Raw genomic sequence first — 22,533 nt, forward strand, 5'->3', positions numbered from 1 at the left:
TTCTTTAATGAAAAAACAATTAATGGAGTTGTGTATCTTGACAAGGTTAACCGATTATTGGTTTCCTCAGCCGGATGAACTCGAAAACATTCATCGACTTCATTTCCAACAAGATAGTGCTCCCCCGCACTTCAATGCATTGATCACGGACGCTTTGAACGAACAATTTGAAGATCGATGGGTAGGCCGTACTTTGGCCTCCAAGGAGTCCAGACCTGACACCTTGCGATTTTTTCTTGTGGGGGTACATCAAATGCGTTGTTTATACACAAAAAAATTCGCGACCTAAACCGCTTAAAAAACAGAATTAATGAAGCAATGACAACCATTAACGAAGAAATGTTAACTAATGTTTGAAGAGAAGTTGAGTATCGTTTGGACATTTGTCGAGCGACTAAGGGCGCACATATTGAAATTTATTAATTATGTAAAAAAATGTTTGAGACGACAAATTTGAAAAATAAAAAACATAAACTGTAAGTAATTCTGTTTTAATTTAAACCATGTTCAAAACCGTACCATTCTTTTATGATAACCTGTTATTTCATAATATGAAGTTATGGGTAGCTTTATTTGTCATTGGGGAAATTCCTTTATATAATTATTGTTCAATTTATTTATTTAATTTTTTTTCCTTTTGGTAGCTCCTCAGCCACCAATTTTTTGCCTCATACCATGGAAAAGGACCATGTGATGGTATTGGTGGAACAGTAAAAAGGACTGGACTGAAGCAAGCCTTCAAAGGACAGTCAGCAATCAAACTGTTACACCTTCTGAAATGAACAATTATTGCAAAGATAATATTAAAAATATAACATTTATTTTCTGCTCTAATAAAGATGTTCAAGAGACTGAAGAATACCTCAGTTCTCGTTATCAGGTAAACAGTCCCAGAAACAAGAACCTTTCACAGCTATGTTCCAACAAGTCAGAAATGTATTCTGAAAGTCCAGGCGACCTCTGAATCAGAAACATTTATGTTAATATCGGTACTCCAGGAAGTTAGTGTTTCTGATTGCTTTATAGGTCTACCAAAGTCAAAATGTAAAAAATTATGTCTGCTGCGTGTACAACAAATGGTGGTTAGGCGAAGTCATTGAAGTCAAAATACATAAAAATGAAGAGGAATATCAAATACACTTTTTCAATCCGCAGGGTCCTGGTACTTCATTTAAGAAATCATTGAGGGTCAAAGCTTTTTCTATCAACTACTGGAAGAGAGCACAACATTACACCAAAGATGAATGAGAACTTATCAATTCTATTCAATAAAAAAACAGCAGGAACGTTAAGTTTATTATGAAAAAGTGTAATTCATAAATTTATAAATTCCATTAGCAAATGTAAAATATGGTAAAAGTGAATTCAACAAGTTGTTAATGTATTCGAATTTTTTATCATATTGTAATTATTATTTATCATTCTATAATTGATTACTAATATAACTTTGTAATTAACTACTTATTAATTTATTCTTTCTAACGAATTTAGTTGTAATTTTTATAATCTGAAAAAAATACATAACATTAGTATTTTTGGATAGGTTGTTTACGGTTAGAAGGACGGTATTTTGGCGGTTTTGTTGGCTTCATTACTCGTCAACCCATTTGAGTAACAAAATAAATTTAATATGAAGTACAACAAAAATTATACTTACTGCTGTAAACATTTCAAATATTTTCCACCTGTTCCACATGTGGTTTTTGGGCCCCAAAAATGAAATATTTTCAAAATCTTACGATTTTTTGGCGGCCATTTTTGTAATGAAGAACACTCGGTAACATTCCAATTTTTTTTTATAAGTACTACTAGTACATAAGAGTAAAAAGGTAATAAATAGATCTGTTACCCTAAGCCTTTCATTATTTATTTTGGGTCCAAAATTTGAAAAAACAACAATTTGTAAACCTAACTTCAGTAAACATTACAAGTTTTGGTTAAATAACAAAATTAATTTTGTGTACACTAAGATAAAAGTTCCATCTTTACTCTTTCCAAAAAGCCCTTTTAGACCCTTAATGAAAAAAGAAACGAAAATGGCTGTTTTTACCTATTGGCGATTTAGAAAAAATTACTCGAGAAAAATTTTTTTTAAATTATAAAAAAATATTTTTTGGCCACTACACAGTGGGTAGTTATAAAAAAATATCATCAAAATCAAAACAAGTGATGCAGTGATCATTTGTTGAATTAAAATGGAATACACGTTGTTTGTACACACAATAAACAAAAAGAACACAATAATAAAAACGCTAGCCTAATTTATTTCATTTTCATTAGCAAATAAAAGATAAAGGAACTTCTAATTCGTAACTTGCGTAAATAGAATTTTATTAAACTAAACATCAAAGAGTCATAAGCTAAAACATCATTATCTTGAGAATTTTTAATCATTAAAATTTTAGAAGTAATATTAATAGTGCGAATTATAATTTATTTCAATTAAGCCTTTCAGAATTTATATAAATAAAAAAGCTACAGTGCTTGGTTTTTTGTACCTACGTTAACTTTATCATCAGGAACCGCTACGTCAATCTGGAAATTTTCCATTGTTTCAATTTAAGTTTTGGATGGTCTATGGATAAATTGAAATTTATCCACATAACTCCATTATGGCGTAACTAGAAAAAGCTTAAAACAAATACAAAGTAGTAATATTTTTAATCTGCTAATTAAATCATGTTCTGTAGTAAGTTATTGTTCCGAGCGTTTCGCACGAGTTAAACTTAAAAAAAACCAAAAAAAAACAGAATTTTATTTTGGTATTTCATTTTAATTCTAGCCGAGAATAAAAAGGATTTAGAAGAAACAATGAACGGCATAGATGAAGTCCTACGCAAGAACTATCGCATGAAAACAAACAAGAATAAAACAAAAGTAATGAAATGTAGTAGATGGACCACTGAATGGGAAAATAGGAGGAGAAAAGATTATCGAGGTAGAAGAATTTTGTTATTTGGGAAGTAGAATTACTAATGATGGACGAAGCAGGAGCGATATAAAATGCCGAATAGCACAAGCTAAACGAGCCTTCAGTAAAAATATAATTTGTTTACATCAAAAATTAATTTAAATATCAGGAAAAGATTTTTGAAAGTATATGTTTGGAGTGTCGCTTTATATGGAAGTGAAACTTGGACGATCGGAGTATCTAAGAAGAAAATATTAGAAGCTTTTGAAATGCGGTGCTATAGGAGAATATTAAAAATCAGATGGGTGGATAAAGTGACAAATGAACAGGTATTGCGGCAAATAGATGAAGAAAGAAGCATTTGGAAAAATATAGTTAAAAGAAGAGACAGACTTATAGGCCACATACTAAGGCATCCTGGAATAGTAGCTTTAATATTGGAAGGACAGGTAGAAGGAAAAAATTGTGTAGGCAGGCCACGTTTGGAATATGTAAAACAAATTGTTAGGGATGTAGGATGTAGAGGGTATACTGAAATGAAACGACTAGCACTAGATAGGGAATCTTGGAGAGCTGCATCAAACCAGTCAAATGACTGAAGACAAAAAAAAAAAATAATAATTTTATCAAGTAGGCAACTGATGTATTTTTTTGAGGCGAACATCCTGTGTAAATGTATGTCAGAAAATAACTGCTAAGTTGCGTTTATTTTATGTGAAATAAACAAATGACTTTACTTGTTTTTTACGCCCATTAACTCGATTTGTGTCCGTTATACGTTTTACGTAACTAGGCTTGAACGACAATCTTTTTTAATAAAATATTATGATAGAAACTTATTCTAACTACATATAGTGACCATCCCTACTGCACGATAAATAAATTTTTGGCACATCTCTTTCAGGATGCACAAAAAAACTTTTTTTTACCTTTTGGTAAATTATCACTTAAAAATAAATTAAGCGATAAAAATTACAGAAAATAAAATTGTAAATTCTACAGAAACTTTCTGAAATACGAGTATCAAATGGATATATTCCATCCGGCGGAGGGCGTTTTTTTTTTTTTTTTATTTACACGCTACGGCTGAATTTCAGATAACATTTCTGGGGAAATGAATTAAAGTAATTTTCTACAATTTTCTAATTAAAAATTTATTTAGTATTGTGATCGCGAAAAATGACGATTTTCAGATTTCAACGGAAATATCCATTTTGACCATCCCTGAATCCATTTTGAATAGTTTCGGCGTGACGTCTGTACGTATGTATGTGTCTCGCATAACTCAAAAACGATTAGCTGTAGGATGTTCAAATTTTGGATTTAGGACTGCTGTGACATCTAGTTGTGCACCTCCCCTTTTGATTGCAGCCGACTGGACAAAAAGCCCAATATCCGAAAAAAATTAGATTTTATACTCTTTCTTCTGCAGTAATAAGCCCTTACTGAGACCCTTTCAAAAATATACCATAAGTGGTACTTATTTTCATTGGTTCCAGACTTATAGTCACATAAAATTTGAATTAATGAAATATTTGGATCTTACAAGAGGAAGGCACATTGATTCAAATCAAACATCTCCTTTTTTTAATTTAAATATATTGATTTATTAATAATTGTAAAAACCTCAGATTGTACAAAAATTTTATGATAAATAATAATTCAATAAAAAAAAAAAAAAAAAAAAAAATATGAAAAAATATCAGAAGTTATTAATAAAATAAAATTTTACGTACTTTACATTTTTTTTAAATGTGTATATGTAATTTAATAGGCGTACAAGGAAACCCCACCGGGTTGGTCTAGTGATGAACGCGTCTCCCAAATCAGCTGATTTGGAAGTCGAGAGTTCCAGCGTTCAAGTCCTAGTAAAGCCATATATTTTTACACGGATTTGAATACTAGATCGTGGATACCGGTGTTCTTTGGTGGTTGGGTTTCAATTAACCACACTTCTCAGGAATGGTCGAACTGAAACTGTACAAGACTACACTTCATTTACACTCATTACATATTATCCTCATTCATCCTCTGAAGAATTATCTTTTGCTGGAGGCTAAACAGGAAAAGAGAGAGGCGTACAAGGAAGTCATGTGGTGTCCACATCAGATTTTTTATTTTTGTCAGAGTTCGCTTTCGAAAAATGAAAGGCTCATCTGGTAATTGAAGGAACATCGATTTTTCCTTTACTATATCAGTATATCCAGGTGTTTGTAACGCGATTTACTTAAAACTGAGGATCTTCTGGGCCGATCTGATGATTCTTAACACATAATTATTTATGATAATTACCAATTAATTATCATGTTAAGTAATTACATATAGTGGCCGTCCCGTTACATATACTGGGACGGCCGTTATATGTAAAACCCTGAGGATGATTTTAAGTAAATATTTGTAAAAGTAGCTGAATTACTGGGTGAACAGTAAGAGGGGATTGTATTTTACAGCGTCATTTTTTGTACGGTAATATTATGAAACGCTGATTAAATCACGTTCTGCTCGCTATCGTGAAACATTAAAAAAATCTTGCGGAGTTCTACACATGAAAACTTTCGCTAACTTAATTTGGTTTTAATATTTTAATGCCTTTTTAATTCGGTTTAATAATCCTAATAATAGACACCAAACAAAGATAAAATAACGAAAACGTTCCAATTTGGAGCATCATAACAAACCACGCTTTTAAGTTGCTTCGCTCAAACTTTTTTCGATATTAAATTGAGAGTAATTCAAGAACGAGTCGACCAATCTTCATAAAATTTTCACAAGCACAACTTCAGATACAGTAATATAGCATAACTATAGTTCAATAAAATTATCTAATAGTTTTGGAGATTTTAGAGCCACAAAATTGTATACATAGGCCTCATATATATAGGCATTTGTATATATATATATATATATATATATATATAAATGCACAAGGAAACCCCAATTTAAGGGAATGGTATTTTCATACTCCTCAAAACGTAAATTCATTTTCACACCCACTCCCAACATGTGACCGAAAATAATACCGTACTTTCGAAAAGTCGATAAAACAATGATTTCCTTTTTTTGTATCTCTTTTATCAAAATCTTAACAGTTAACTGTTTTCGAGATATGAGGGACAAATTAGAGAAAATTATTTTTTTCAAAGATATTAATTTATTTTTTACTCCCCGAGATATACACTTGTCCTGTATATATTTATTTATTTAGTGGACTACATAGGGAAACGTATGAAAAAAAAATGTACACGTCAAATTTTATAAGTCGTGGGGTTTTACAGATCTTGACGCCTTATTATTCATTTAAACTAAAAGTATACAAAAATTCTAGCATTGAAAATTCCGAAAGGATGTAAATACGTTCGTATATACGAGGTTCAACAATAAAGTAATGAGATTGATTTTTCTTTGCAAGATGTGGCTACCCTGCAGCTTGCGTAGGCATACCATCTTTGACCTTGGTCTATAAGCTACTTCTAGTCCAAGCGGGCGGCACTTTGATGCAACTGCTCAGTCGTGAGTTGTGCTGTAATAAGTAAACGCGTGTTTATGTCTCTCGTCACAGAAATGAAACCGCAAAATATTGCGCAAAGGTATGCCATTTCTTTTTGCGTTAAATTGGTTGAAAACGCGACGACAACTTATGGTAAGCTTCAGAAAGCTTTTGGAGAGGAGGTTATGTCAAGAGTTCAAGTTTTTCGGTGACATAAAATTTTTAGTGAAGGTAGAACGAATGTTGAGGATGAAGACCGCAGTGGATGACCACCAACCTCACGGACAGATGTCAACTTGACCAGGATGCGTGAAATCGTACGATCTGATCGAAGATTATCCGTGAAAATGATTTGAGAAGAACTCAACATCGATCGAGAAACGGTTCGTCTAATATTAACTGAAGATCTTGGTATGAGAAAGATTTGTGCAAAAATGGTCCCCAAAAATCTCACACAACAGCGAGAAACACGGAAAAATTTGGCAGCCGATCTGTTAGAGCGAACTGAAATCAATCCAGATTTGTTGAGCCGTGTTATCACTGGTGATGAAGGTTGGTTTTTTCAATACGATCCAGAGAAAAAAACGCCAAAGTTCGCAATGGTGCTCAAAGGGATCACCCAGACCAAAAAAATTCGCATGTCAAAGTCAAAAGTGAAATGCATCCTTGTGTGCTTCTTCGATTCCAAGGGAATTGTTCATAAAGAGCGGGTGCCTCTTGGACAAACAGTTAACCAATATTTCTACAAAAAAAATTTTAGAAAGACTTCGTAAATGAGTTCTCCGTGTCCGTGCCAACATTGCTGATAATTGGATTCTGCATCACGATAATTCGCCATCCCATACTGCTCTGTCAGTACAGTAATTTTTAACCTCAAAACAAATTTCAGTACTACCCCAGCCACCTTATTCACCAGATATCGCTCAGTGCGACTTTTTTCTATTTCCAAGAGTCAAAAAGGCGGTCAGGGGACACCATTTTCAAACAACACAAGATGCCCAAAATGCAGTGACGAGGGACACAAACACGTGATATTCACTTATTACAGCACAACTCACGACTGAGCAGTTGCATCAATGTTTGGACTAGAAGTAGCTTATAGACCAAGGTCAAAGATGGTGTGCCTACGCAAGCTGCAGAGTTGCCACATCTTGCAAAGAAAAATCAGTCTCATTACTTCATTGTCGCACCTCGTATATGCGTTGTTTATTTATTACGAAGCAGCAAGATTGTTTGCGTAGTTAATAAATTATACTATTAGTTTAAAACCTTCCTTTTTCGACTATCCATTCATATTTTTTTCTTCTTTTTCATAAGGAAAACAGGGTAAAAACCTAGTTTAATTTCTCCGGCGAAGCCCGGTAAGTAATGGGACACTCTTCCGGTTATTTGTTTAACGAAAGTAATAAATAATTTTATTATTTAGATACTTATGTATTGATTTTAACTCACCGGGTTGGTCTAGTTGTTAACGCGTCTTCCCAAATCAGCTGATTTGGAAGTCGAGAGTTACAGCGTTCAAGTCCTAGTAAAGCCAGCTATTTTTACATGGATTTGAATACTAGATCGTGGATACCGGTGTTCTTTGGTGGTTGGGTTTCAATTAACCACACATCTCAGGAACGGTCGAACTGAGAATGTACAAGACTAACACTTCATTTACACTCATACATATCATCCTCATTCATCCTCTGAAGAATTATCTAAACGGTAGTTACCGGAGGCTAAACAGGAAAAAGAAAGGTACTTATGTATTAACGCCACCGCAGCTACAGCTTTATTTAAAATCAAAGTAGTCAATCGGATTTTGGTGGAAAATGGGCCAATATAGAGTTTAACATAGATTCAAAACAGTCTCTTTACTAATTTTAATAAATGGTTATTTATATTTATTTATTTTATTTAACCAAACTTAACCTACGCTCGCTTTGCTCGCTAACATTGACTAATTAACACCGTAATTTTTTTAGTATTTATTTAACAAAGTAGTCAATCGAAATCCAATTGACTACTTTGTTTTTAAATAAAGCTGTAACTGCGGTGGCGTTAATACGTAAGTACCATTATTTATATCTTGCTAGAAGTGTTTTTAAAGAGAGAACTATTTGAAATTTTAACAAGTAAAAGATTTATCTTTACATTATCTTCAGCATAGTTTTTTTTTTTTTTAAATTTACGTTCGGTTGATTATTCGACGGCGCATAATAATAATTTGTACATTCATGTTTTGGTAGTTAAAATTGAGTCGCCGACTAGGTAACGTTCTGTAAAAAATTGCAGCACAGACCCAAATGAAATTTAAAAGAAAGGGTGAAGTTTATTAGTTTATCGTTTATCAAAATCAGGTATTTAAGATGTCAGTGATTTAATCCGTTTTATTATATTTAAATAGCTAAGAATAATCTTTTTCCACGTTATGTTTAGCTTAAAAGACTTTAAAAATTAGGGCAGATTATATACATAATTTCTTCTCATAAGAAAGATCATTTTTGTTTTTAGATTTAGGACCTGACAACGTGGAGAAACAGAAAAATCCGGGGAGGGAATAGTCTATCGACAAATACTAATATTTTGCGTCTGTTATTATAATATAAACCGTAACAGCGGAATAAGTAAAACTCCAATGAATATGAGTTAGAAAAAAAAAAATTTAGTAACTTTTGAAGGAATCAGTTTTATTAATTCTAACCGATGACGTTTCCAGGTTACCAAAAAAGAACAAGAACTCGGAATACAGTTAGAATTCCCGATTGATGAAAAGGCAGTGTTAGTATAAAATTAATTATATGATGAGAAAAACGATTACATCGACTGTTAATTAACAATATTTTTTTTTGTCTTTTTCTTTTGTCTTCAGTCATTTGACTGGTTTGATGCAGCTCTCCAAGATTCCCTATCTAGTGCTACTCGTTTCATTTCAGTATACCCTCTACATCCTACATCCCTAACAATTTGTTTTTGATATTCCAAACGTGGCCTGCCTACACAATTTTTTCCTTCTACCTGTCCTTCCAATATTAAAGCGACTATTCCAGGATGCCTTATTATGTGGCCTACAAGTCTGTCTCTTCTTTTAACTATATTTTTCCAAATGCTTCTTTCTTCATCTATTTGTCGCAATACCTCTTCATTTGTCACTTTATCCACCCATCTGATTGTTAACATTCTCCTATAGCACCGCATTTCAAAAGCTTCTAATCGTTTCTTCTCAGATACTCCGATCGTCCAAGTTTCACTTCGATATAAAGCGACACTCCAAACATATACTTTCAAAAATCTTTTCCTGACATGTAAATTAATTTTTGATGTAAACAAATTATATTTCTTACTGAAGGCTCGTTTCGTTTGTGCTATTCGGCATTTTATATCGCTCCTGCTTCGTCCATCTTCTGGAAGTAATTCTACTTCCCAAATAACAAAATTCTTCTACCTCCATAATCTTTTCTCCTCCTATTTTCACATTCAGTGGTTCATCTTTGTTATTTCTACTACATTTCATTACTTTTGTTTTCTTCTTGTTTATTTTCATGGGATAGTTCTGGCGTAGGACTTCATCTATGCCGTTCATTGGTTCTTTTAAATCCTTTTTATTCTCGGCTAGAATTACTATATCATCAGCAAATCGTAGCATCTTTATCTTTTCACCTTGTACTGTTACTCCGAATCTAAATTGTTCTTTAACATCATTAACTGCTAGTTCCATGTAAAGATTAAAAAGTAACGGAGACAGGGAACATCCTTGTCGGTCTCCCTTTCTTATTACGGCTTCTTTCTTATGTTCTTCGATTATTACTGTTGCTGTTTGGTTCCTGTACATGTTAGCAATTGTTCAAAAAATTTACAATATTTCTCCCGATATTTCTTTTGGTTATGACGCAAGTAAAGGACCTGGGGCGCAGCAGAAATCAGCCAGCTTTAATTTCTCCGGAAGTAATATTTATTTTACGACTAGTCCCTGCAAAAACAGAATGATGTTGTCATTTCTACGACTGAATTTCACCTACGCTTAGCGAGTTTCGCATACGGACGTATAATAATGTATTCAATTCGGCGAAGAAAACTACGGACAGCTTCTTTATTTATTTTTTTGCTAGGATGACTGGCATCAATACTTGTTATTGTCGATTGCAACTACGCACGGTTTGCGATACCGACTTGTTTGTCGTATCAAGATTGCCCACAAACTAATGCCTACATCTAACAGTAAAAATAATATCTACTATCAAATTAATATTTACTAAAATCATACGCACAGATATTTTAATTAAATCGAGAGCTGTAATCTTAGCCTTTATAAATAAATGACGATACGAACAATATTACAACAGGAACACAAACGTACGGGGGGTAGAATAATATGAAAGGGGGAACATGTCATCAGCTGTAATGTAACAGCTTGCACGTCAAAATGGCCGTGAAGTCGGTAGCCACGCCTTCTAGACCAATCCGGGTCGACTTCAGTATTGACCCGCATCACGCGCAACTCGTAGTCAAAACCTTCACTAATGTCATGTGATATTTAAAGAAAAATAGAATCGGTAAAATGTTAACAGGATATTCGTACAGTAGGATATGCCTACAATCGTGAAAGAAAAATGAAACATTTTAATATGTAAACACAAACGCGCGCGAGCACATACATAATAAGTTTCAAAATTACAGACCCCGTAAAGTAAAATAATATTTTTATAATTTAAGAAAAATTAGAGAAAAAATGATAGCATTTAAAAGCCAATAGGATTTTCTATCGAATTTTAAAATAAACTGTAAGGAATAAAGCAAATATGATAAGTAGCAGGACTAAATATTTTTTTTTTTTAAAGGGGCAAGGAAAAATTTGTAACAGTCCATCATTATGAAAGTTAATAACTCTGTAGAAAAATAAATAAATAATTTTTATTCTAAAAAATTAAAGATTAACGTGTATGGAGTAGGAACTGTGATCGGTTACTGAATTACCACTAGTATTAATCAGAAGGAATTCCTTCAGTAATATTTTTCGAAAATTTATCTTTTTTTTTTCATTTTTATTTTCTTTAATTCGTTTACATCAAAAATTAATTTAAATATCAGGAAAAGATTTTTGAAAGTATATGTTTGGAGTGTCGCTTTATATGGAAGTGAAACTTGGACAATCGGAGTATTTGAGAAGAAAAGATTAGAAGCTTTTGAAATGCGGTGCTATCGGAGAATGTTAAAAATCAGATGGGTGGATAAAGTGACAAATAAAGAGGTATTGCGGCAAATAAATGAAGAAAGAAGCATTTGGAAAAATATAGTTAAAAGAAGAGACAGATTTATAGGCCACATACTAAGGCATCCTGGAATAGTCGCTTTAATATTGGAAGGACAGGTAGAAGGAAAAAATTGTGTAGGCAGGCCACGTTTGGAATATGTAAAACAAATTGTTATGGATGTAGGATGTAGAGGGTATACTGAAATGAAACGACTAGCACTAGATAGGGAATCTTGGAGAGCTGCATCAAACCAGTCAAATGACTGAAGACAAAAAAAACCTTCGTTGTTAAAATAATTGTTTAGGACTTCCAAGGGGTCTTAATATTAAAATAAATTATGAACATGCTCCGCAATCCTTCTAAGCAACACAGGCTAGGCCTGCTAGAATATTAGTGTGTGCAAAAATATCGCTGTGCCCAATTTTCACGATGCGATACCCAATAAATATGAAGAAAAAGGAAAAACACAGATTAATTCGGCAGGTAACATTACTTGATTTACGTGCACTACATTTCAAAAAGGTCATCACTACAATTAATAATGGGCGTTTCTTGGGAGAAACATTCACAGTGAAAGTTATCTACAACACTACAAAATTTACCGGAGTGCCTAATTATACTTCAAAAAAAAAAAAAAAAAATAATACTACTTATAATCTATTTTAAAGTTTTAATCCTTCAAGCAGAGCCAAATAAACAGATAAGCGACTGTTAGTCGTTACATTTTTCACCTGGCGCATATTACATCTTTTCTTAAATCAGACTTCAGAAACGGATACTTTTTTCTACTATACATATTCACCATAGTTAAAAGCTATGCTATAAAAATCTTATACGTATGAAAATATTCCGAACTTGACCAGCCCGATCTCAAATTTAAGGCCATCACGATGAAAAGCAGTAAAACTCCAGCCACGCCACAGAGGTCGGCATGAAATATTAATTTTTACTTTTTACAGCGTTTTTTTCCTTAAGCAGTTTGGAGTCTGAGATATCTTGTTAAAAAATTAAAAATGTTTGTAAGAAAGGATAATATTAAAAATAAAAAATTAACTACAAACTATTAAATGTAATTAAACAGGACCAAATTTATTACAACGATACGTTTAAAAATATATTGATAAAACTTACTGTAAAACAGGAAGAATATTAAAAACTCTTATAACATCATCACGTTCAACTTAAAAAAATACATACATGTATAACGCAATTCAGACAAATCGATACTACTCGAAATTCTACTAATATAACTAAAAAGTTAAATTTAATAATCGGAATCTTTGATGATGATGAAGTTTGTTAATAATATAGGTTTCGTCATCATCGTCTATGTAAACAAAGTAACAGTAAATTCTTTCGTTATTATATTTGTAAATATAATTAACTGAAGTTCATTTAATCTTCAAATTAAACTAAGTGGACCGTAAATCTCATTTTACTTATTTACTAAATTAATAATTTTAATTCTATTTATAGTCGCTGAATAACCCAGTGTTTTATTGTCTTGTTTAATCTATAACTAGTTATCGAACGACCCTTGTTCAAAATTCCACAGAATGTTACCAAAGACAAGTAGTTTTCACATTTAATTATTTAAATTTTTGTTACAAAATCTTTCGACTAATTTCCGGTTAATAAACAACAATAAAAAAAAAACCGTTTCCGTAAAATTGAAAAGAAACCATATTGAAAATAAAAACCCGTTCTTAATCAACATATTATAATTCTCTCTGCAAATATCTGCTTATCAAATCTGCTTAAAATGTTTTTGAAAATAAAATCTCAGTATATCCATTTGAATGTCAAAATTATTCTCTACGCAGGCTTTTTCCATATTTTTTTTTTGTCTTCAGTCATTTGACTGGTTTGATGCAGCTCTCCAAGATTCCCTATCTAGTGCTAGTCGTTTCATTTCAGTATACCTTCTACATCCTACATCCATAACAATTTGTTTTACATATTCCAAACGTGGCCTGCCTACACAATTTTTCCCTTCTACCTGTCCTTCCAATATTAAAGCGACTATTCCAGGATGCCTTAGTATGTGGCCTATAAGTCTGTCTCTTCTTTTAACTATATTTTTCCAAATGCTTCTTTCTTCATCTATTTGTCGCAATACCTCTTCATTTGTCACTTTATCCACCCATCTGATTGTTAACATTCTCCTATTACACCGCATTTCAAAAGCTTCTAATATTTTCTTCTCAGATACTCCGATCGTCCAAGTTTCACTTCCATATAAAGCGACGCTCCAAACATATACTTTCAAAAATCTTTTCCTGACATTTAAATTAATTTTTGATGTAAACAAATTATATTTCTTACTGAAATTTTTTCCATATATCATTTCTAAATTTTCTCTGGAGATCTTTTGCTTTAATAAAGAGATGCACCAAAAAAATATCGAAAGTGTAAGGCTATCTATCTTTTGCCGGCCTCCGTGGTGCGAGTAGTAGCGTCTCGGCCTTTCATCCGGAGATCCCGGTCAGACATGGCATTTTCACACGCTACAAAAATTGTCATTCATCTCATCCTCTGAAGCAATACCTAACGGTGGTCCCGGAGGTAAAAAAAAATTGTATCTTTTAACTTAAGATTACAGTAATGAATCGCAAACTCTACTGTAATGAAACAGTAACTCTTACAATTTTTCCGAATAAGTGTTCAATGTGAACACCTTTCGATAAGCGGCAGACATAAAAACGATAGATGATTTGTTCCATACTTTAACCAGCATGTCCGGAGTGATGAAATCTGCTTCAATCCTGTGCCTAAAATCGGGTAAATCAGAAGATAGTTCAAGCATTTATATGAGATCGTAATAAATCCTTTATAAAACCTCAAGAGGAAAAAAAATGGGATTAGATCGGGTGACCTTGGAAGCCACCTCAAACAAGCATTGACGTCGCATCCACGCCGACCGATCCAGCGGTTGGAGAAAACGTCATTTAACCAATCCCGTACAATACAGTTATGCCAGTGAGGCGGCACTACCTCCTGACATCACCTTTTTCCAAATAAAATTCTCCGGTCCATCTTGCAATTGAGGAATAAGCCGTGTACTCAGCATATCCAAAAAGCAACTCGTGTTACGCTTACTTTACCGAAAAAGAAAGGCCCGTAAATTTGCCATCGGGAAATTGTACAGAAAACGTTTAATTTTGTGAAGTCCCTTTCTTATTGTAAGATTTATGTGGGCATTTTCTAATATCCTGATACGGACATCATGTGCGCTAATTTTACTACTACGATGAACTGTCATCAGTAAACAAAATACGATCAAGAAAGTCGTCAACTTCATCCTGCAACATTTTGATTGTAAAGTCGACACGTACAGCTTAGTCGATAGGCTTTAAACGTAACAGCTGTAAACGGTATGGACCGATAAATATAAGGGTTTCCTTATAACATTCCACACTGATATTGCTAATTGACCTTCCTAAAAAGGTTTTTAGGACTATGCAGTAAAGATTCCATGTCCGTAGGGGAATACAACCTCCAATCACCCCCTACGAACCTAGCCCTGATGGGCATTACCGAAGGTCATCTTTTAAACCTCGGTATATCACATCTCTCAGTCGTCTCGGCCAGGATGCCACCGGTGCGAATGCCACAAGCGACATTCCCATCGGTGTAACTATTACTAAAAATAACAAAACACGTTTCTAAACATCTGTAGTCTCAAGCAAGACTGAAAACTAATAGACGTCGAAGGAACTGAAAGGTAAATTGAGTTCACATGCGACACAAACGCGGAAAAACGCTAAAACAAAAGCACGAAAATAAAACTAATAAGAAAGCAACCAAAACGATATAACTAAGAAAACAAAAACAACATAAAGAAGAAATCGTTACTAAACTAAGTATGCGGGAATAAGATCACGCGCAGTATCCTAGATTCCCTCTGTAATCCGTTCCCTAATCAAATAGTACAGATATTCTGCAACCACTGACCATTCAGCCCGGTCGTTCCAGTTTTGACTGATGTCAAGCGTTGCTCCGACGGTATCCAGTCGACAAATTACTGCGATGTTCTCCAGATCGTATTTGGCGCGCTCTTAAAACACATGGAAGGCATCGTCCTGCGCCCTATATTGCGGGCACAGACTCGAATCCACTAGACCCAACCTAGCCAGTCTACCCGTGAAGACCCAATGACCGGCATGAAACTGAGTTACTTACTTGTTAGGGGAAACCCACGAGGCACCCCGCAAACCTCTAATGTCTAGGAAGTGATCCTGCGTATATCGCCCACCAATAGTCTCATCCCATCTAGTCTGCCGTATATCACAACCGTGTTGCTCGATCTCCCAAAGCTTTTCGGAAGTCAACTCACCTAACTTCCTAGCAACATACCGCTCCAGTATCTTAAGAGCTAGAATATCAACCGGTTTCACTTTCTCAATCACCAAAGCCATCTCCCATGAAACCGTCCGGTAACTACCCGTTACCTTCAACAGTAACAGTCGTTGGGCTTTCAATAATATATCTCCATATCTACGGAATTTCATCCTATCCGCCCAAACTGGCGCAACATACAACATAATTGCTTCGCATAAGCCCTTGTTAAGGATGCTTAGAGTCCTAAAATTGAGACTCCAATCCGGACTGACCATAAGTTTGATCCCAAAAAAAAGGCACTACAGACCTTTTCTGCGACGTATTGGAGGTGTCTCTTGAACTGAAATTTCTCATCAAGATACACCCCGAAGTACTTTTGAACCCGAGTATACTTTATTCGATGGCCTGACTGGAGACATGTTCATCATTTTCTTCAGAAAGTTTCGATCGTTCCTTACTCGTCCTTTTACACAATCATTTGTCGTTTTAAACTGATTATGCAATCGACGAATGTTAATGTCACTTGGAAGATTACAATTAAAATTTCTACAAACGCACGTTGAACTACAACTACAGATTCACATTTACTAAACAGCAAAACGTACAAGGCTTTCTGTTCAGAGAACACTGTATACCTCATCCAATAAGCATTATAACCAATTAAAACCTCGATTTTTTTTCGTACACCCGGTATATTTAAAGAGTGTAAATAATAAGTATTATATAAATATGCTTTTATTTTTTAAAGAATGATTAAGTTTAAAACGTAAAAAAAAATAATACGGATCTTATGTGATTAAAATAAAACCAATCATTTTTTCAAATAATGGAGAGCTAGTTAGTTAACAATTTGACCTCTAAGCCGGTTGATCTCGGTTTTGATTACCGGCAACGGTCCGGTATTCACCAATTATTTTCTTCGCCTTACCTTCCTCGTTAAAATAAGAACAACAGAAGAATGCTTAGAATCATAATTATAGCACTGACTTAATGGTTTACATCGATTCATCCGTGGTCTGATGTTACTTCCCGCTTTATTTTGTTCGGTGGTAATCTTTTACTTTTACCAGAGTAAAAGTCTTACCGGACTCACCATATTTACTACATGATACGTATTAAATACAATACTACATGATATGTAGTAATTATGATGTAGTAATCGCCCTGTACTACATGTACTATCTACATTAACCTATCTTTTTTTTACGAACATACATTTCAATCCTTGCTTTTCTCTTTAATTTTTATCTACTATACGTCCCTTTATAATCAAATCAGCTAAATCTGGATGTCCAAATATATGGCCCACCAAACTAGCTCAATTCATCGTATTCTGCTATAAATTTCTCTCCTTTCCTACTGGTTTTACGACCACTCCTCTGTAATATCGCATTTCAAAAAAATTCTTTTCCTTATTGTTAATACTACTGTTAATGTTTTATTACAATAAACCGCTAACTCCACATAAATATTTTCACGAATTTATTTCTAAATCTTAGGTGCCATTATATTTGATACCAACAGCAGTCTTCTTTTTTGTTTCAACGACGTCCTTGCATGTGTCAATGTGCTTTTGATGTGTGTAATATTTTGTACGTGAAATTAATATACGTATTATTTTTTTTCTTATCCTTTTATTTATTTCAAAATTTTTATCGCCCACTTAAAAAAAAATGGCAACAACTTATAAACCTTCGTTTTCAAAAAGTCGAATTTGAACAAAAAAAAAAATTTTTCTACTTTTAAGTAGATTTTATTTTTTAACATTTTTTTAAAAAAAACATTCTAAATTCTTTTAAGTTAAATTCTACTTAAATGAATTAATGTTCAATAAAGGTATAATTTTTTTGGTAATTTTTCAATACCCGTCCACCTACACTAGAAAGCAAAACGATGAGTATGAAACTTTTTTATATACTTTTATTTATAATCGCATCACAATTAAAGTTATTAGCGATTTATCAGTGTGAGGTAACTGTACCAGTAAACGTGTAGCCTTGAACAAACTCATGCCGATTCCTGAGACGTTGGTTAATTGAAACCTAACCACCAAAGAACGAGTTGAGTAAGAGATATTGAGTAGTGAAGACGTGCTGTCGAACGCTCCGTGGTTTTTTGCTTTTTTGGTTGGTTTTTCTGGGTTTTTGTTGATTAGGACGTTTGGAAAGTTTCGGTTAATTATTAATGTAGGTGTTTGTTAAGTTTTGAATATTTTCGACAACGGACTAACTTTTTATTCGAGTTTTTTATGGATCGACCTTATTACCGTTGGCAATAAGGTTCACTATTGACTACTTTATTGCTCTATTAGTTATTATTACAAGAAGATAGTGAAATAAACAACCACATAGAAGAATTTCAACTTATTATTCATATAAGGTGAGCAAATAATTCTAAGTGTTGAGGGAGTTTATGAAGGGATTCCTTTTTTCCATCCTACCTCCTTTCCTGTAACTGCTAACTCAAAACCCCTAGGATTTCTGTGTCCCAGGTCCTTCCTGACCCCATCCTTGACCCCCCCAAATCTGACCCGGATTTGGGTGGATACATTTTCGTTGCCCCCTTGACCCCCCAAGCCCCCTACGATTTTGGCGAATGGGTATTCTAATTAAGCGGAATTTGGTGCTGAAGACGGTCCGTGCATTAGTTTTTCGATTAGACGTTAGGTTTAACAATGGAAAGAAGAAGATCACTTCCTCTGGCGGATTCAGCGGAACCTGCTAGTTCGAGACCTCCGGCACTCTCAAAGGTAAAGAAAGAGTAAGCCAAAGGCCAAAAGAAGTGCAGATAGATGTCATCGGAAGAGAAGGAATCTGTTGTGGGGACAATGGATGAACTGATTACACAGTTAGAACATCTAGTGTTTAATTTAAACAAAATTCAGGAGCAGGCCTGTCGAAATATATAACAATACATGAAAAGGAGCTTTGTAGAATATACAAGGGGTTTAAAGGACTGATGGAATTGTCATCACCCCTGACAACGATTACGCAGTCGACACAAATTGAGGGCTCTCGCGAGCTCGGGATAAGGGAACGGTTGGACGCAGACTTATCTGATGAGGACATGGTAGCGTTATCCGCTAGAAGATGGCCGACGGAAATAGTTTCAAGAGTATTTCAAGTCGAGGAAATACCCAATGAGGAAAACAAAATTAGTTTTTATGACTTAACGGGCCTATCCGTACAAGAGACCATCCTGTTCGTGGTGTTGCGGGAGTGGTCTCTAGAGAGGTCAAAAATGATACAGTTATCATAGGACGTGGGCGAGCTATAAATCCAGCCAGCAGATACACTATTTATTATGAAACAGTTAAAGGAGAGGAAAATGCAGTAATGATAATATTAAAAGCCAGGAAGAAAATACTAGAAACCACTAAGGCAGACTTTTATGCTACCAGGAGGCAGACTTGTGAACCTCATTAGGAAAGTACTAGTATATTTAACAAAGGGTAGAGAAGACCAAGTGAGAATTTTGATTCTAAAGTCAGAAGTTGCAAATCAGGAAAGCAAAAGTCCGTGGATCAAACGTGCTACTCCACCTGTACAAGACAGCCGAAATATAATAGTCAAAGAAGAGGGCAGGAAAAGATCAAGACTGGTTTTAATAAACAAACCAGGTAGGTCGGGAGTTACAATTCCATACAGAACAATTTGTGTTACAAATAATTTTTGTAAATTATTAGAAAGGATGTTAGAGACAAGGTTGCGGGCCTATACTGGAAAAAGGGGTGGTATTAGCCAGTGGCAATTTGAATTTCGATCAGGGAAATCAGCATCGGATCCTATAAAGGAGGTGATGAAATTGGTTGATAACGCGGCATAGGGCACGTGGCGCACGCACCGAATTCCTTTAGTCATATTTGTGGATGTATACAATGCTTTTAATTTCTGAGGTGGGAAGCAATATTTGCAGCGATGAAGAAGGTCAATATATCGCCATATCTCAGACTAATGATATAGAGATACTTACAAGAAAAATTTCTGGTATACCAAACAAGCAGTAGTGAGATTGAATTGAAAGTGTCAAGTTGGATGTCTCAGGGTTCAGTTTTGGGACCCGTTTTATGAAATCTTACGTTCGATGGGATTTTACGATTAGAATATCCAGAAGGAGTGCAAGTAATAGCTTTTGCTGATGACCTTGCGCTGGTGGTCACTGCAAAGAAGGAGGAAGACGTAGCGAGAGTAGCAAATGAGACACTAAATATAGTGAATAGATGGATGAGAACTAGATGACCTCGACTCTCGCACGATAAACGGTGGCGATCCCTGTGACGTGGAAACGAATTATAAAGCATATTTCGATTGACTGAGGAAGGCCCGGTCCAGTTCGTCAGAAATACAAAATATCTGGGAATGTGGCTAGACCACAGAAGGTCCTTTACTTTTCATATACAGGAAGTTCGTACTTAAGCTGAACAAGTGGTACAAAGTCTAAACAGACTATTAAAAACAACTACTGGACCACGGGCCTCAATTAGGAAATTGTACTCACATGTGGTGAACTCTATATTGTTATACAGTGTAACAGTGTGGCACAGGGCTTTGAGAAGTGACAGGAATAGAAAGTATTTATAGGGAGTATAACGAAAACCGGCGTTACGAATAGCAAGTACCTACTCGTCGGCGTTAACAGAAGCATTATTTGTAATTACCGGGCTGTTACCTATACAGCAGATGGCTCAAGCTCGGGTAACAATTAATGAAGGGATGAATAAGGAAGACGCGCAACGTGAGTTAATAGAAGAGTGACAGACAAGGTGGGCCACCACACGAAAAGGCGTATAGACCCGGTGTTTAATAGGTGATATCGGGTCGTGGATTGGGACGGGATTTGGTAAGCTAAATTATTGGCTCACCCAATTCCTGACCGGCCACGGCTCATTCCGAGTCTATCTGTTCAGAAGACACAAGGTAGATAATCCGGAGTGCCAATATTGTAGTCAGAGGGACAACACAGCTGATCATGTATTTTTCCAATGCGTTAGATGAGAAAGAAAAAGATGTAATTACTGGTCAGATAGACGTAGGTAATGTCATTGGAGTAATGCTAGCAGGCAGTGATAAATTCTCCACGTGTCCAACTTCGTATACAGTGTGCTGTATAGGAAGGTGCAAGATACAAGGGGGGGGGGGTGAAAGACAGCCTTTCGTGGAGTTGTCGTTGGTCGGTGTTTACACAGATGGGCGGTGGTGTTGAAGCGGGGAGACACCGGTAACCCCTGAGCAAGCAGCGAGCGAGTAGTATCAGTATCCCAACTGAGGTGATATACAAGTATTTGAATATCTATTTCAAGGTGAGTACAGTTGCAGTTCTAGATCGTAATGCAGTAGTCAGAAGTGTAATAAATACTCTTCACAGCCATCAGTGGAGCCGTCGTCTGTCCGTGCTTGCGCGAGTGGGCGGCGGTGAAGCTGTGTGACTCATGGGCCTCCCTCCTTTGGCACCCCCGGGGTTGTGCTATACCAAATTGCAAACCCAGCCGCGGGTGAAGAGGAACGGTAAAGTAGAAGTTTTAGTCGGTAGGATGCGGGCATACATACGCTCTTAATAACATCTAGCCGAACCCGTGCGAGTCCGACACTACTCCACTTGTGCGGGGTACGTAAATGGAATTTCTCCGCAACACCGATAATAATAAAAAAAAAAAACACCAAAAAACACCAGTATCCACGATCTAGTATTCAAATCCGAATAAAAGCAACTACTTTTATTAAGATCAACCTGAGAACTTCGACTTCGAAATCAGCTGATTTACGACGATGAGTTTACTACTAGACAAACCCGGTGGGTTAGTTTGAAACTTAATTAATCATTACAGTAAAATATCGCAGGTGGTCGTATTTTGCTCCAACCTGGTCAAAGTACTATAAGAAACTGACCGAATAACTGGAAAAAAATCGTTCCAAAATTTGGCGAAAGCGACGTGAAAAAGTTATTTTACGCAGCTGATTTAAATTTATTTTTTTGCCTGTTTCATGCTGCCATAAAGTTATGTTAGTTAAAGTAATCAAAAAAGGGCACTTTTGTTTTAATCTATCGTCAATGTTTTGAAAATACGGTTTAATGATATTAAATTATCAACGTTAACAAAAAATATACCATCCACGATTCTTTTCATGAAGGAAGGTAATAAACCTTCAAACTCATAGGAAATACTAAAGCTCGACAAATATTTCAGAGAATATCGTAGTAACTATAACGTAATCACAAATTGTTTTTCACAGAAAATATATTGTTTCAAAATGTAATATTTTATATTTAAATGTCCGGCAATTAAGTATAAAATATGAATACTAAAAAATAGAATTAAATCTCATTATAATAAATAAATAAACAGTTTTTACAACATTTTTTCCTGGTCTGTAAAATAAAGTTTTATACGAGTTTTACTCTATTAAAAAAAATCTTTTAAAATTACTGCTAACATAAATACTAAAATCAATCAACACAAATCAATATTGCACACGGATGGTAAACGGAAGCGACATTACGAATTATGTCTCAAAGAAATTTTTAAATCAGATGAATTACCTATTTGAGCAACTGAGCGT

The 22,533-nt window shown here is 34.8% G+C and overlaps 1 protein-coding gene across 4 annotated transcripts in view; it reads right to left on the reverse strand.

Annotated features, from left to right (window-relative positions):
* LOC142317318 (transmembrane ascorbate-dependent reductase CYB561) overlaps window positions 1-22,533 on the reverse strand; it is a 185,175-nt gene that overhangs the window by 45,546 nt on the left and 117,096 nt on the right. The window contains exon 1 of one of the 4 annotated variants that reach the window (XM_075353762.1): window positions 12,767-12,890. The exons of the other annotated variants lie outside the window; for them this stretch is intronic. The gene's annotated coding sequence lies outside the window, so the exon portion shown is untranslated. Of the gene's footprint in view, window positions 1-12,766; window positions 12,891-22,533 lie in introns of those variants that run through there. 4 annotated transcript variants of the gene reach the window in all.

Source organism: Lycorma delicatula, chromosome 1 (genome assembly GCF_047948215.1).
Source record: "Lycorma delicatula isolate Av1 chromosome 1, ASM4794821v1, whole genome shotgun sequence".
Lineage (NCBI taxonomy): Eukaryota > Metazoa > Arthropoda > Insecta > Hemiptera > Fulgoridae > Lycorma > Lycorma delicatula.